Consider the following 15199-nt stretch of genomic DNA (forward strand, 5'->3'; position numbering starts at 1 on the left):
GCAAGTGCCCCTTGAGCACGTCTGTGGGCCGTCCCTTTCAAAAATAAAACAGAGGATCTCGGGAGGAGGGTGGGCGTTTTGTAAGAGAGCAGCTGCTGGCTTGTCGTGAAGAGGGCCCCGCAGTCTCCGTCCAGGTTTATATAACCTCGGCTCGTTGCGCGCGCAGCTTGGGGCGGTTAAAGTCAGCTTCCAGACATCCGTTTTCTCTTCCACTCAGAAAACCCACCGTTTTAGGAAAACAGTGTTCTTTTCTCTGATACCCCTTTGTGTCAACACCTCGTGCATGCTGGTCTCTGATCTCCTATAATGAGATTGGCCACATTATTTAAGGTTTGTTTCTATTTATGAAAACTAATGTTAGGAGTTTTCATAAATAGGTTATTAAAAGTTATCTTTATAGTTTTTGTTTTTTTTTCTTGGGGGAGCTCCATAGGCTCCGGGGAGCCTCTGGGTCTCACCCAGAAAATAACGTTTCATTAAATTCAACATTGTTTTTTTGTATTTTTCCTATTTATTTTTGGTTAATCTTTTGTATATTCTGACATCCTTTTTGTAACACTCAAGGAAGTGTGTGCTCAGATCTGGTGTAGTGCCTTTAAGGATCTTTAGAGGAGCCTGTATCCTAAGCACAGTTTGAAATAATTGTGAAATTTCTTATTCTTGCTACTTCAAAGTTTAATGGAAATTTTGAAAGAGTAATTATGTAACTTAATTATGTACTGGTTTTCCTAGTATTGTAACTGGTTACTGTGAGATGAGAACCCTAGTCTCTCGGGTTCCCATGTCACATGCATCTCCTCACATCTAAAGATTTCATACTTTTGTATTTGATGGGAAATATAATTGATCACTGGGGTTGTGAAGATGTAATTGATGGGGTTGTTCCTGATCTTATGTTAAAGGGTTGAGAAGGAAGGTGTTGGTAAAGTGTAACCATGTCTACGGGCTCACCATAGCCCGTGCTACTTGGAACTCTGTTCCAGGTAGCGAATCTTTAACAACAACAACAGTAACCATGCTACATTAACTCTTGTAATCTCAAATACCACTGTAAAATGTACCTCAATTTATATTACTGTGCCATCTTTCTAAGCATATGGTATTAGGATTTCTGTGTGAACCTCCAGGGCTCACCTAGAAACTATAATTTCATGACGTTCAACGTTATTTTTTTGGTGCGCACTGTATACTATACGTATACAAAGAATATGTTGAGAAACCTTTTTTCTCCGACATTTAGAAAGCTTGTTAGTTGACATGTAATGCATCTTGACATGTAATGCATCTAGTGTTGTGCTATTGGTTGAGTTTGATTATTATTGTAGCCATAATGATCCTCCTTGGTGTGTTGAGTATTGTTCCCGTGGGTAGCGGTGTCTTCACTTGCTGACACTGTGTTCTCTGTCCAACCCGTCCTCTTAAAATTACCTTGCATTTCGCTCGTATGAGCGCTATGGTTAAAAATGGACATAATTTGAAATGTAATTGGCCCATGAAATTGATGTAGTCCCGTTTTCTGTCGAGAGTCCTCCTTACTCGGTTAAGTTAGAAGAGAAAATTTTCAATTAATGGTTTTCATGACATTTTGAAATCTTAGGAGAACTTCTTGCCCTCCTAACCTACCAAGAGGACTCTTAACTTGCTGTTTAAAAAAAAAATTAACTAATTTTCAATTAGTTTTCATTTTCAAATTACACTGGTACCTTTGTTTACGATTGTAATCCGTTCTCAGAGACGGGTCGTCAACCAAAAATTCATCAATCAAACAAATTTTCCCACAAGAAATAATGTAAATTGAATTAATCCGTTCCACAGCCCCCCCAAAATATTAACTTAAAAATACATTTTATACCGAATAACACTCATTTTGTACTAGCTAAAATACAGTACTGTATGTATATCTTACCTTGAATGAGAACTCTTGTTGGCATATGGAAAACAGTGAGGAGGGGAGGAGGCAATCTGTTAGGTCTAAACAGAGTGGTAGACGGTTGGAACAAGTTAGGTAAGAAGGTGGCGGAGGCCAAAACAGTCAGTAATTTCAAAGCGTTATATGACAGAGTGTTGGGAAGACGGGACACCACGAGCGTAGCTCTCATCCTGTAACTACACTTAGGTAATTACATGTACTTATTTTCCATACACTGACACCTGTCTGAAGTGAGACATCACATTGTCATTAAAAAGGTTAACACACTAGCCTGATACAGCTTGATTTGGGTGAGCCTTTTCAACAAAAGTTTGCATTTCTTTCCATATTGTACACCATTTATTAATTGTTGAGGAAGGGAAATCTACTGTCTTCTCCTCTGAAGAAGAAGAAATTTCCTCAGCTGTCTCTGCTTGCTGCTCCTTGTGAAGGGCTAGGAGTTCGTCGATGGTCAGTTCTTCACTGTGTTCCTCCACTAACTCCTCCACATCAGCACTATCTATCTACAAGCCCAATTGCTGGCCAAGAGAAACAATTTCCTCAACAAGAGGCACTTCAGGTTCAGGCTCAAACCCCTCAAAGTCTCGTTCTGCAACACATTCAAGTCACAATTTTCTCCAGCCAGAGATCATGGTAATTAGTCACTTCTTGCCTGGCTTTGTCTATGAGTTTTAAAGCACTACATATGTTAAAATGGTTTTTCCTGAACTCTTTGAGGGTGAGGTTTGTGGCATCAGCCTTAAAGTTTCTTAAAATTGGAAAGGATTTTCTGGTCCATAGGCTGAATTCGAGGAGTGGTGTTGGGAGGAAGGAACTTTACTGTAACAAAACTAAATTCCTCCAACAATGAATCCTCCAAGCCTGGAGGATGAGCAAGAGCATTGTCGATGAGAAGCAGGGCCTTAAGTGGCAAACTGTTCTGCAGATATTTTTTGATGGCAGGGCAAACCACCTCATTCACCCACACGGTAAAAAATTCCCTTGTCACCCATGCCTTACTATTAGCCCTCCACATCACACATATTTTGTTTTTCTGCACATTATATTTTTTGAAAACCTTTGGATTTTTGGAATGTTACACAAGCAAGAGTTTAATTTTCAAATTGCCACTCACATTACCACATAACACAAGCATAAACCTATCTTTCATAGGCTTGTGTCTGGGCAATGATTTCTCCTCCTGCATAATGTATGTTCTCTTCGACAATTTTTTCCATAATAGCCCTGTTTCGTCACAATTAAACACTTGTTGTGGTAGGTATCCCTCACTCTACAAAATTTTTAAATTTGCCAACAAATCTTTCAGCCACTGATTTGTCTGAGCTGGCAGCCTCCCCATGCCTCAGAACACTATGAATGCCACTTCTTTTTATAAAGTTCTCAAACTATCCCCTGCTCGCCTTAAACTCTTTCGTATCTGCATCACTTGTTCTACGGGGCGTTCTTCATGCACCGTCCTTGCTTTTTGACAAATGATATCCTTTGAAACGCTATCACCTGCTAACTGCTTGTCGTTTATCCAAATTAATAATAACTTTACTACATCCTCAAGTATTTGTATCCTTTACTTCGTGATTGTTGTTATGCCTATTGCCACTTTAGAACTCATAATGTCCTTTTTCTTAGCAATTATGGTAATTATCATAGATATGGAGTTGTTGTACTGCCTAGTTCAACAACCCTCATACCATTTTCATGTTTATGAATGATCTCTTGTTTTCCACTATGGTCATCCACACAATTATTTTCTTAGGTTGAACTTTACCACTGACTTTCTTAGGACCCATGGCATGATATTTAATAAGAACTTTCATGATAAAAAAGCAAAAAAGCAGGCAATGAAACTCTTCACAAAGAATTCAAGAGCGGCCGTGGTTGTCACTATGCGTGATAGACTTGTAAACAAACTGAGAGTGCCTTGCCCTGCGCCCCCAGCACTCGTTTGACCCATACACGTATGAACAGACGTCGTCTTCCAAGTAAACCATCGTACACCAATTTAGATTGTTACAATAAATTTGACGTCGTCAACCAAAAAATTTGTACTGTACTCTAGTACAGTCGTCAACCGAGGTTCCACTGTACATCCATTTTCGGGCAAACGGCCAGATTCAGACGTAATTTGTAAGAGAACAGGTTGCTCCGTCAGTATCTGCTTATTTACCCGCTTGTTTTGACTTGTAAAGTATGCTTTAAAGCTTGCTGCTAAGTGTAAATTATATGCTCACTTGTAAGTAAGATTTCTTTACATGCTCCAGTCTGCCTAGTATACATTTCAGCTTACTGTTGAATATTTGAAATCAGCATCAGTGTACACAATATTTTAAGTAATTACATTATTTCCATGACTACACTCTTTTTATAGGGATAAAAGTGACAGCTGGTGACAACATACACTGTAACTTTGAAACCAAAAAGTGCATTCCTTAACACTTTCTTCCAGTGGTAACTCAGTCTGCGTCAATAAATAATTGGGATTCGGTGTCTGGCCTACCTCGACGACTGGCTGGCGTGGGCTCCGAGTCGGTCCGCTTGTCTGCTCGCCATGTGTGGGATGTTCGGTTTCCTGGTGATCTGGAAGGCCGTTCCATCTGTTTCTGTCCCGGGTTCGGACCTGGCTGGGTCTTGTTTAGGGCTCTTGGGCCGCTCCATGTCTTTCCCTCCAGAAGCGTTGCTGCGGCTGTGGTCCCACCTTATGTTTATGAGGGGGTCCCGGGTCACTCGGCGGTTGCTCAAGCGGTTGATGTGAAGTGAGACATCACATTGTCATTAAAAAGGTTAATACAACGGTCTACTACAGCTTGATTCAGGTGACACTTTTCAGCAAAACTTTGCAATTCTTCCTATACTGCACATATTTTCTTAATAAATGAGGAATGGACATCCTCTACTCTACATCAACAACCACTCATACCATTTTCATGTTTACGAATGATCTCTTGTTTTTCTTCTATGTTCATTCTTACATGTGTTTTCTTGGCTTGAACCTTACCAATGGCTTTCTTAGGACCCATGGCGAGATATATAATAACAACTTTTATGTTCAAATACCCAAAAATCTGAAAAAACTAATTCTTTACAAAGAATTCAGCCACGATTGTCACTAGGCAGGAAGCACTGGTAAACTTGGGTGCAGTCGCCATGCCACCACGCGCTTGTGACCCGATACAAATTTTACGAAGAAATTGGGCTCGTAACCTGAAAAGTTCGTAAATAGGGGCATTCGTAAGCCGAGGTGTCACTGTGTGTGTGTGTATGTATCAACTGCACATAGTACACGTTTTGTTTGTAAATATACACACAGTAATCATTCATTTGTTGTGGTTAAACGTTCAATGGGTCCTAGTATGGCCGCCCTGCGTGTTCACACACTGGATGGTGATGTTACCAGACATGGGCCTCATCTTTTTAGTAAGGCTCTAGAAGGAAAAGTGAATGTCTTGTGATTTTTTTTTCAAGATGGGGGGATGGTAGCTGGAGGCAACAAATGTGATCCCCTTGTATGTGTGGGAGTGTCAAATTTTATGATAGGCCTAAAAACAACCCTGGTTGTGGTGCACAGTGCAGGGGTTAAGCAATCTTTCCTGACACCTAAGTTACATATCATTCCAGTACCTTAACACTTTAGCGCACCCAGCGCGCACACTCCAACCCACCCCAAGGTGAGCCTGGCGTTTCCTGGGAGAGCGCACCCACACTAACATATGAACTCTTTCCAGTGTTAAGTCTTCAAGTTTTGAGCTCCGTCATTCATTTTGGTATCAAGTTGTTCACAATCTAAAGGCACGCATTTTAAAACTAGTACCATAATACTCGAACAGTAAATGAAATTTTAACAAATATTTTAATTTTGGATGCTCATCACCACAAGTACTGTATTTATAATCTTTGCAGTGTTCTGACCTCAATTGTCGTGCTACCTTGTTCATTATGGTATCAAATTGTTCGCAATCTAAAGGCACACACTTTAAAACTACCTGTAGTCCCATAATGATCGGATAAAAATATAATTTTGACATGCAGTACAGTGGCACCTCGACTTACGATTGCCCCGACTTACGATAATTTCGAGTTACGATGTAAATTTGATGGAAAAATGCGACTCGACTTATGATAGTGTCGTCAACTAACGATATTTGTTGGTACACGTTTGGGTCGACCGAGCGCATGGTTCCCAGCCACGCGTGCCAGCCTGCCTCAGTTTACTAGAGCTGCCCGCTTAGTGACAATCATGCCTTTAGGAAATTCCGATTTTGTGGTGATTTTTTGCTTTTTGAACATAAAACTGATTATTATATATCACGCCATGGGTCCCAAGAAAGTCAGTGGTAAGGTTCAACCTAAGAAAATTGTTGTGAGTTGAGGCAGTAGAGGATGTCCCTTCCTCATTAAGAAAATGTGTGAAGTATGGGAAGGACTGCAAAGTTTTGTTGAAAAAACTCGCCTAGAAAACGCTGTAGCAGGCCGTTGCATTAACCTTTTAAATGACAATGTGATGTCTTACTACAGACAGGTGTTAAAATGTAGGGAAATGTAAGTGTTTTTAGACAGATTCTTAGTAAGACAAGCAAGCAGTGAGCCACAAGCAGGTCCTAGTGGTATGCAGGCAAAACATGCCAGAGAGTGTATCCCAGAAAAGTCATCACTGCCTAATGTTATAATGGAAGCGGGAACTCCCCTTCCAAACAGTAACATCTCTCCTCCTCCCCCCCTCATCACCATCTTCCATACCCCATCAAGAGTCCTCCATAAAAGTAAGATAAACATATGTACTGTATTGTAGTTGGAGAACAAAATTGTATTCAGTATAAAATGTATTTGTAAGTTAATATTTTGGAGGGTGACAAACGGATTAATTTAATTCCCTTTATTTCTTATGGGAAAAATCACTTCAACTTTACGATCCGTCTCTGGGAACGGATTACCATCGTAAGTCGGGGCCCCACTGCATTTAAAATTTTGACGCACCATGCGTCACCAGCGGACATCCATCAATTTATTTATTGACGCAGACTGCGTTGCCACCGAACGAAAGTGTTGATTCAAAATAACAAGAAATGTAAACATTAGTGCCTGGCTGGTATAGCTATACAGTCAGTGAATATCTTGTGCAATTTTGTAAGACTTGAGATAGTGATAACTGGCTAAGAGGAGTGTGTTCACAAGTTGTTTATGAATGTAATGAGACTGCTTTACACGAGTGTGTATGGAGTGTGTTGGCTTGCCTTGTGCTGTTGTGTTGCTGGTAACCAAGTCACTGCAAAATTACTGTGATGTTCCAGGCAAATATGTTGTTATTGTTGTTTTAGATTCAGCTACTCGGAACAAAAAGTTGCAATTAGCATGGGCTATGGTGAGCCCATAGTGGACTTCTGGCAATTTGTATTTATTTTTTGTAAGGTGCTGTAATGTTTGATAGTATTGCTAGTGCAATAATATGATCTGAGTCTGATATTTCTGTACAGCATATATTTTGTCTCAAGGGGGGTTGTGTATAAAATCATGTCACTAGTACTGCATTAAAAATGCATACAAGCTCAAATTACTCATCATAATATGTGTACATTTGGTGTTGCTTTATTATATTGTGTTTGTAAGCCAAAAGTGATAGTGAGAGTAATTACTATTGTAATTGTGAACCAAATAGTGATATTAAAAGTAATCACTGTAGTTATTGTGATGAGTTAAGGTTTCAGAAATATAGTTCTGCACAGTGGGATTTAATGATGTCTGCTTTTATGAAGGGTACAACTTTAGGTTGTTTTTAAATGAAGTACGTACATTCAGTTTTAAGCAAGTTTTCATGCCAGTGTAAGTCGTTGATACCAAAAAATTTAAACGTGCCAAACAAAAGGAATATTAACCAAAGAATTTTATTTTACGTTAAATATGTTATTGCTTCCCATAACCTCTACTACACACACTTTTTGCTGTTGTGCCCATCTTAGAAAAATTATTACAATATGATGAAGAGCAATATTAAGGGAGGGAGGGAATTATCAAGGCAAAGTGCCAAGCCATTATGACTATTGCACTTGGAAGGGGTCAGGAAAAGGATTTTGAATGGGACAGAGGGGAGGGGGGGAGAATGGTGCCCAACCACTTGGACGGTCAGAGATTGAACGCCGGCCTGCATGGCGCGAGACAGTTGCTCTACCGTCAAGCCCAAGTTGCTGGATGGTATTAAGGAAAAAACAGGTTATCCTCTTACTTCCCACCCTATGGAGTGATATTACAGAGCAAAATCTTAATTTCACCTCTTATGAAGAATACCTACCATGAGAACATGACTACCCAATATACAGAGTTTTCCATCTCATCCCCGGTGATGTTCATGGCCTAGCACAATTTTTTCAAGTGACCATGATGTGTGTAAGGGGGTAAGTAGCATCTAACTCATGAGAGAAAACTCCAATAATGAAATTTTAATTTAACTACTGGTAAGAATGTTCATTGACTTTCCTACAGCCCTTAACCCATTTTAATGTTGTGAACTTGTGTGACCTCTTGTTATTCAAGCATTTTTACTGAATATTCTTTGCCAAGTACTGTACCAGTACAGTTACAGCTGTGTTGCCTGGAAAGAATAGGAAAGGTACATTAGGCAAAGGTTGGAGAAACTTCCTTAACATGGATTAGTAGCAAGAAACTTTTTCACGATTGGAAAGGGAAGCAGCTGAGAGAGGAACATGGTAATAGTACTAGTACCAATATAGTATTGCTACTAGTACCAATACCAGAAACAGTTACCAGTACTGTTTGTGACCAACAAAAATCATAGGAAGCAGATCATGAGATTTGTGATTAAAAGGAATAATAGTAGTGATACAAATTTGGAGTTGAAAGCTAGTTGAGGGTGGCTGCACAAGTATAACAGAGGCATGACAGCGACAGCATACTGTAACTCCAACTTGCTACAACACAAACTACTGTACCACCAGCCTGTGTTACAAAAAGAAATGAACAAAATTCATCTTTAGTACTGTTTTACAGGTATATCTATGATGTAAATACACACAAAATCAGTTTATACATAGTCTAAATATGCAGAAACACATATTTATATCATTTAATATAAGGAACAAAAAATTTGGAGTGTCACAAATTGGCTATTGTTTAGAAACGTAGATTATTTATGAATGTGGAATTATTTGATGCCGGTTTTTTTAATTGCCACCATACAATACAGTTAACCATGTCTCCTGTCCTGTCTCTTACTATGGTTTCATTCTCATATAAATACTTGCCATCCATTTAAACTGTTTATGGAAAATATATATATGACAATTTAGAGGATTGTTATGTGGATGATGCTTCACAATACCAATGTCAAAATATTTGAAAGCTTGCCAAGGTGCACTGATGGGTTTATTTAATTTTTGCATAGCTGTTTCTGATGTCACTCTCAGGAGTGCATTGTCCCACTATCAATCATGCATCTCCTTGTAGAATGTTTTGACTTTCAGGATGTTCTCAAATCTGGCTTTTCTAATGCTCCTTTGAGTCTTTTATCCCTCAATAAAATCTTGATGAATCTGATACCTTTGACACTGTTCATCACATGTCTCTTTGCTCTTATATTGGTATCCTTAATAATATTGGAATTTGTTATTGTACTCACCTAGGTGAGCTTTGGCACTTTGGTCCTGCCTCTCAACCATCAATCAACTTGTCTACAGGTTCCTGAGCCTACTGGGTTTTACCATATGTACACTTGAAGCTGTGTATGGAGGTTGCCTCCACCACATCACTGCCTGGTGCAGTCCATTTGTTAACTACTATGACACTGAACAAATTCTTTCTCTGTGGCTCATTTGGGTACTAAATTTCCACGTGTCCCCTCATGAGAGTACTACACATGCTAAATAATTTGTCTTTGTCTACCCCTGTCAATTTCTCTGGAGGATTTTGTAGGTGGAAATCTCTCCCCTGACTCGTCTTTCTTCCAGTGATGTGAAAGTTTAATTCCAGTAGCCTGCATCTCATTCTGTGATCTAGATGGTGTTAAGTAGTCTTCCAGGCTAAGCACCATCTTTTGCCAATTACTTATTTGTTCTGTAAACTTTTTCTTTTAAATCAAACATTCCATATATTATACATTATTATATGTGTGCTGGTATTTATATATATACTGTAATGTACATGTAAATATACAGTATATATACTGTATATGTAATATATAATTATAATGTATATGCATGCATACACACATATGAAAGCAAAGATTAAAATAATACAAAAATAAGTACACTATGTAGTTCAACAGTAAAGTATAGCATTCTGTATTACAAACAGTGCCATACACCTCTATGCCCCCTGAGGTAGGCACACCTATATAGTGTACACAGCCTCGAACTGACAGTGACATGTGAGAGCAGTTGTCATCAGATATAACTTTCTCTGTGCCCTATTCTGGTGACCATAGGGAAGCCTGTGGGACAATGCAGGTCAGCTGTAAATGGTTGAAGGCTGGGGGGTGGGGTGGGGGGAGATATGGACACGAGACAACTTGGGGTGATGCATGAATTGGAATCTTAAGCCAAGTGTTATTCCTCTATCCTCAACCAGGCTGTGACTCGTACGTCAGGCTGCGAGCAGCCGCGTCCAACAGCCTGGTTGATCAGTCCGGCAACCAGGAGGCCTGGTCGACGACCGGGCCGCGGGGACGCCAAGCCCCGGAAGCACCTCAAGGTAACCTCAAGGTAACACCCACTTTCCTTCCAGAACCTCATCCCCACTTGTCAACCCATACCTACTCCCCTTAACACCCATTCCTTCCAATTCACATCTTAGCCCCTATTAAACTGGCCACCTGTACAATCCATCCTCTTAAAAATAACATCGCTTTTCGCTCGTATACGCTCTATGGCCAAAAAGTAGTTTGACATGAGATCGGCTCACAAAAGTGACGTAGAGTCCTGTTTTCTGTTTAAGTCGTCTGGCTTACTCGGTAAGGTTAGGAAAGGACACTTTTAATTAACGTTTTTCATGATGTTTTGAAATTTTAGGGGAATTTCCTGCCTTCCTAACCTACCAGAGGACCCTTGACTTACTGTTTTGGAAAAAAAAAAATCCAAAATTTATTTTCAATTTATTATTCATTTTCAAATTACAGTACTGTACGTCCATTTTTGGCCATACGGGCAAACAGCCAAATTCAGATGTAATGTGTAAGAGGACAAGTTGACCTGTAAGCCCACCAGTCTTGCCTCTACCAAACATTCCTCACAACCCCATTACCATGTGCTGAGACCCACCTAAATACTCTTCAACCTCTTCCCCCTCCCTCCACATACACATAGCAACCTTCCACACCCACGATACAGAAAAAAATGCAGCTTTAAATTTTAAAGTAAACAAACTTGGGTGAAATCATTAATGCAATGTTCCCACATGACTACCATGTACAATAGTAAGAAAGGAGAAAGCAGGAAGTTAATAAGGAGTGGGGGATTGGCCCTGCTAGTCAGAAAGACTGAGGCCCAGATTGTGAAGGATTTAGAACCTGTGTAACAAACTATAGCAATGGGAAAATTCAAAATTATTGTAATAGTGATATACAAGTCTATAAAATAATAGCGTTACCAGACATCAGTGTGATAGAAACAATACAGAAGCTATTACAGCCATAGTAAAGGTCACTATTTAGTTGCAGGTAAGAATAGGTCTGTTAATCATGGGAAACTTCAACAATACCAAGGTAGATTGGAAGAACAAAGAACCTCATGGTAGCAGAGGTACATGGAGACCAAACTAATAGAAGCGGCAATAAGAAACTGTTAAGTCAAATTACCGAGGAACCCTAAAGCCACCTTTGGAATGAAGAATTGCTGTGTACTCGCATTTTGAATATTTGGTGGCAGTAAAAATGACCAGGGACCAGAGGGTAGAAATGTGGCATACCAAAGGATAAATTTTGAGGGAATCAAAATTTGTTAGGAATACCATGAGACAACTTTTAAGTGAAGACCACACAAGATCTTCACTTAAAAAGTTATTATTCATGTAATAATGTTGGGAATAGATATAGTGGAATAGGACAGCATTTTTAAATTTAGACAATAGGATAAAAGGACAGTAATGGCATGCCCAACAAGTAGAATATGCCAAGGGAAAATGTTAAAAAGGCCACTGATGTCCAAAAATTTAAAAACGAATACTACAGAAAACTAAAATGTCAAGAGAGTTGCAAACACAACAGGTACCAAAAGGTAGGAAACTTGGAATAAAGAGCTTGTTTGGACTGCCAGACATTGATAAGTAGTGTAAACACATACACACAATAAATGTCTACTAATACATGTCTGATAAAATATGCCAATTTTTTTTTTTTCTACATGCTGAGACCAAAATATTGAGCACAGAGGTTAAAGAATTGATTCATAAATTTTTCATGCTGTGGGTAGTATACACTCACAATATATATGTTCTTGTAAACTCTCAGAAAAAGATTAGTACAGTAATATGCAATATATCGTATCATTGTGGCTGGAGAACATTTATAGTACATTACTGTATTCATAAGCAAAATCTTTCTCTGTAATTACTAGCTTTTTATATGTGCATAGAAAATAAATGAAGCCTTTTTGTACAGGACATTTTGGTGGCATCTTCACTATTCAGTTCATTAATTTTGCTTTTGAAAATGAATTCTGTACACTGGGTGAATGAGAGCATTACTACACTGTTCCTAACCAAAATAAAGGTGCATGATGCGCAAGATAAAATTCTTGTTGCATACACTTCACTGTATTATAATTTTCGTATTGGTGGCCTATTAAGCTTTCATGGAGTGTTCCGCTGTACATTTTTCATTCTTCTAGTGTGATATGAAAAGTACCATTTTATAGGTGTATTGATATCAAATTTAATCATAATACATGTGCTTTGGTTGTCACAGGTGATTTATTATATGAATTAAAGGCTTGTAAAATGTAAGTTTAATGATCATGTATGAATTAGGACAAAGTCATATGTTTATTTAAAAGCTTATTGCTAATTGTTAGGACTACAGGTAGAGATAATTTTTTAAATGTGGTGTATTTATTAACCATTTTTCTTACTGATAAAGAGGTTTTTAACTACAGTCTATTTTGGCTCTCTATATTGTACTGATTTGGAGGTAAGATAGTGATGCAGTTAAACAGGTTGTTTTATATCCATTGTGAGAAATATACTTGTAAACTCAAGGCTACACTAGCAACTGATTTAACCCAAATAATGAACAATAAAGTGTTATAAAACTAATAAATATAATTTATTCTTGATACCAACTGTCATATTTATAATAATTGGGCAATGATACATTGTTACTACAGAAAATCATTGGAGCAGGACAGGGGATGGAAGCAGCATCCTGAGAAACCCCAGACATGCACCTTAACCCACAGGCCACTGTAACCCCCAGAGATGCATGTCTGGGGTTACCAGGATGCTGGTTCCATCCCATATTCTTCTCTAATAATGTCCCCATGTCATTGTGATTCATGTGTGTGTATGTTGTTGCTCGTTCATCCTTTGCACACTTTCCTCTCCTGGAAGAGAATGTTCTCCTTACATTGTTTTTTATTGTCTATGATGAGGAGAGGCTTTCTTTAACAAATTGCTATATTGTGTTATTTATATTTAGTACCAAGCTCAAGGTAAGTGATGATACTGGGATTCTGATTGTTGATTCCCAATGTTCTGTTTATTGGTAAATATCTTAAGACTAGGAATATATTTTGCAAAATAGTTTTCTTCTTGCGGTAACTTGCGGTATGGGAGCCGGTCGGCCGAGCGGACAGCACGCTGGACTTGTGATCCTGTGGTCCCGAGTTCGATCCCGGGCGCCGGCGAGAAACAATGGGCAGAGTTTCCTTCACCCTATGCCCCTGTTACCTAGCAGTAAAATAGGTACCTGGGTGTTAGTCAGCTGTCACGGGCTGCTTCCTGGGGGTGGAGGCCTGGTCGAGGACCGGGCCGCGGGGACACTAAAAGCCCCGAAATCGTCTCAAGATAACCTCAAAATAACTGGCTGCTATGTAGTCTTCCCGGCTTGGTGTCTTCTTTTGATAATTACTTGCAGTAACTGGCAGTTGAAGGCCTCCAAACCATAGGTGTCAGTCTGTTATTACAAATAATTTATTATATTTTAGGTGAACACTTGTCATTGTGATCTGGCCATAGTCACCAGCATAGAGATTATGTTTATTAAGTGGACCTTTTAAACTAATTTTCTATAAGGGCTTGCAAATTAATGACAAAGTTTAGAAGGAAAATACTGTAAAGCTATAAATATTATAAATCTCGTCAGATATTTTTACATAACCATTACGCTACAAGTTTAAAGAGTGAGGATGCCCCTTTAATGAGCAAGCTAAGCAAGTCATGTGCAACATGTACGTCTAACATTCTCCTCTGTGAAACAAACATAGACCATTATGTAGTGAGGTTCAACAAAGCCTAATCTGCCACTAGTGAATACTGTATTGCTCTTGCTTCTATGTATACTGTGTCAAATTAGTCAAATTATTATTGTGCCATTTAGCTTGTATAGTTATCAATAAATCAAAATCAACCCATCCTCCAAATTGACAGTATATTTTAATACTAAGTGTAATAAGTACATATCCTGACTGCCATACATTATACATAATTGCACTTATGGGGCTGTTACATTTACCTCCCCATTTATTCTCCTCATTTTCTGTTAAGACACTCAGAATTTTAGGATGAAGTTTTAAAGTTCACTTCGCTATACACAAGTTTTAAATATCAGGAATTTCTTTTTCAGTTTTATTAAAAATAGAGATTTTATACCAAATTTGAAAATATCCTGCATAAAATATTCGGCTTGCATATCCTGAGTTACTTTACAATTTATTGAAATATTTAAATTATGTTTTATTTGTCTTATAAAACTGTAATATCAATATAGCTATATAGATTAAGTAGTAATTGTAATTAAAAAGCAATAAAATGCATATCTTCAAAAACTAAGACGGTTAGGTTAGGTCGTGGTTATCTATTCAGCTTTTCAGGTAAACTCAAATATTCACAATATATTTGAGAGTACAGTTTAATACTAAGTGAAAATAAGTACAATTCCTGACTGTCATACATAGTACACAATTGCACTTATGGGGCTGTTACATTTACCTCCTCATTTTTGGAGGACGGGCTGCTAAATCATGTGTCTTTAATGTTGTATTGACAAGTTGTATTGTTTACCTTGCCCCTGAGCCTCTGAAGTCTTCTCACACCACAGGTAACACAAATTTATATATT

At 38.5% G+C, this 15199-nt stretch overlaps 1 protein-coding gene across 1 annotated transcript in view; it reads right to left on the reverse strand.

The window, feature by feature from the left end:
- Positions 1-282: 282 nt before the first annotated feature.
- The window catches only part of LOC123771093 (BTB/POZ domain-containing protein KCTD9), a 65718-nt gene continuing 50801 nt past the window's right edge, over positions 283-15199 (reverse strand). The window contains exon 11 of the transcript XR_011223732.1: positions 283-301. The gene's annotated coding sequence lies outside the window, so the exon portion shown is untranslated. The remainder of the gene's footprint in view (positions 302-15199) is intronic.

The sequence above is a fragment of the Procambarus clarkii genome, chromosome 65 (genome assembly GCF_040958095.1).
Source record: "Procambarus clarkii isolate CNS0578487 chromosome 65, FALCON_Pclarkii_2.0, whole genome shotgun sequence".
NCBI classification, from domain to species: domain Eukaryota; kingdom Metazoa; phylum Arthropoda; class Malacostraca; order Decapoda; family Cambaridae; genus Procambarus; species Procambarus clarkii.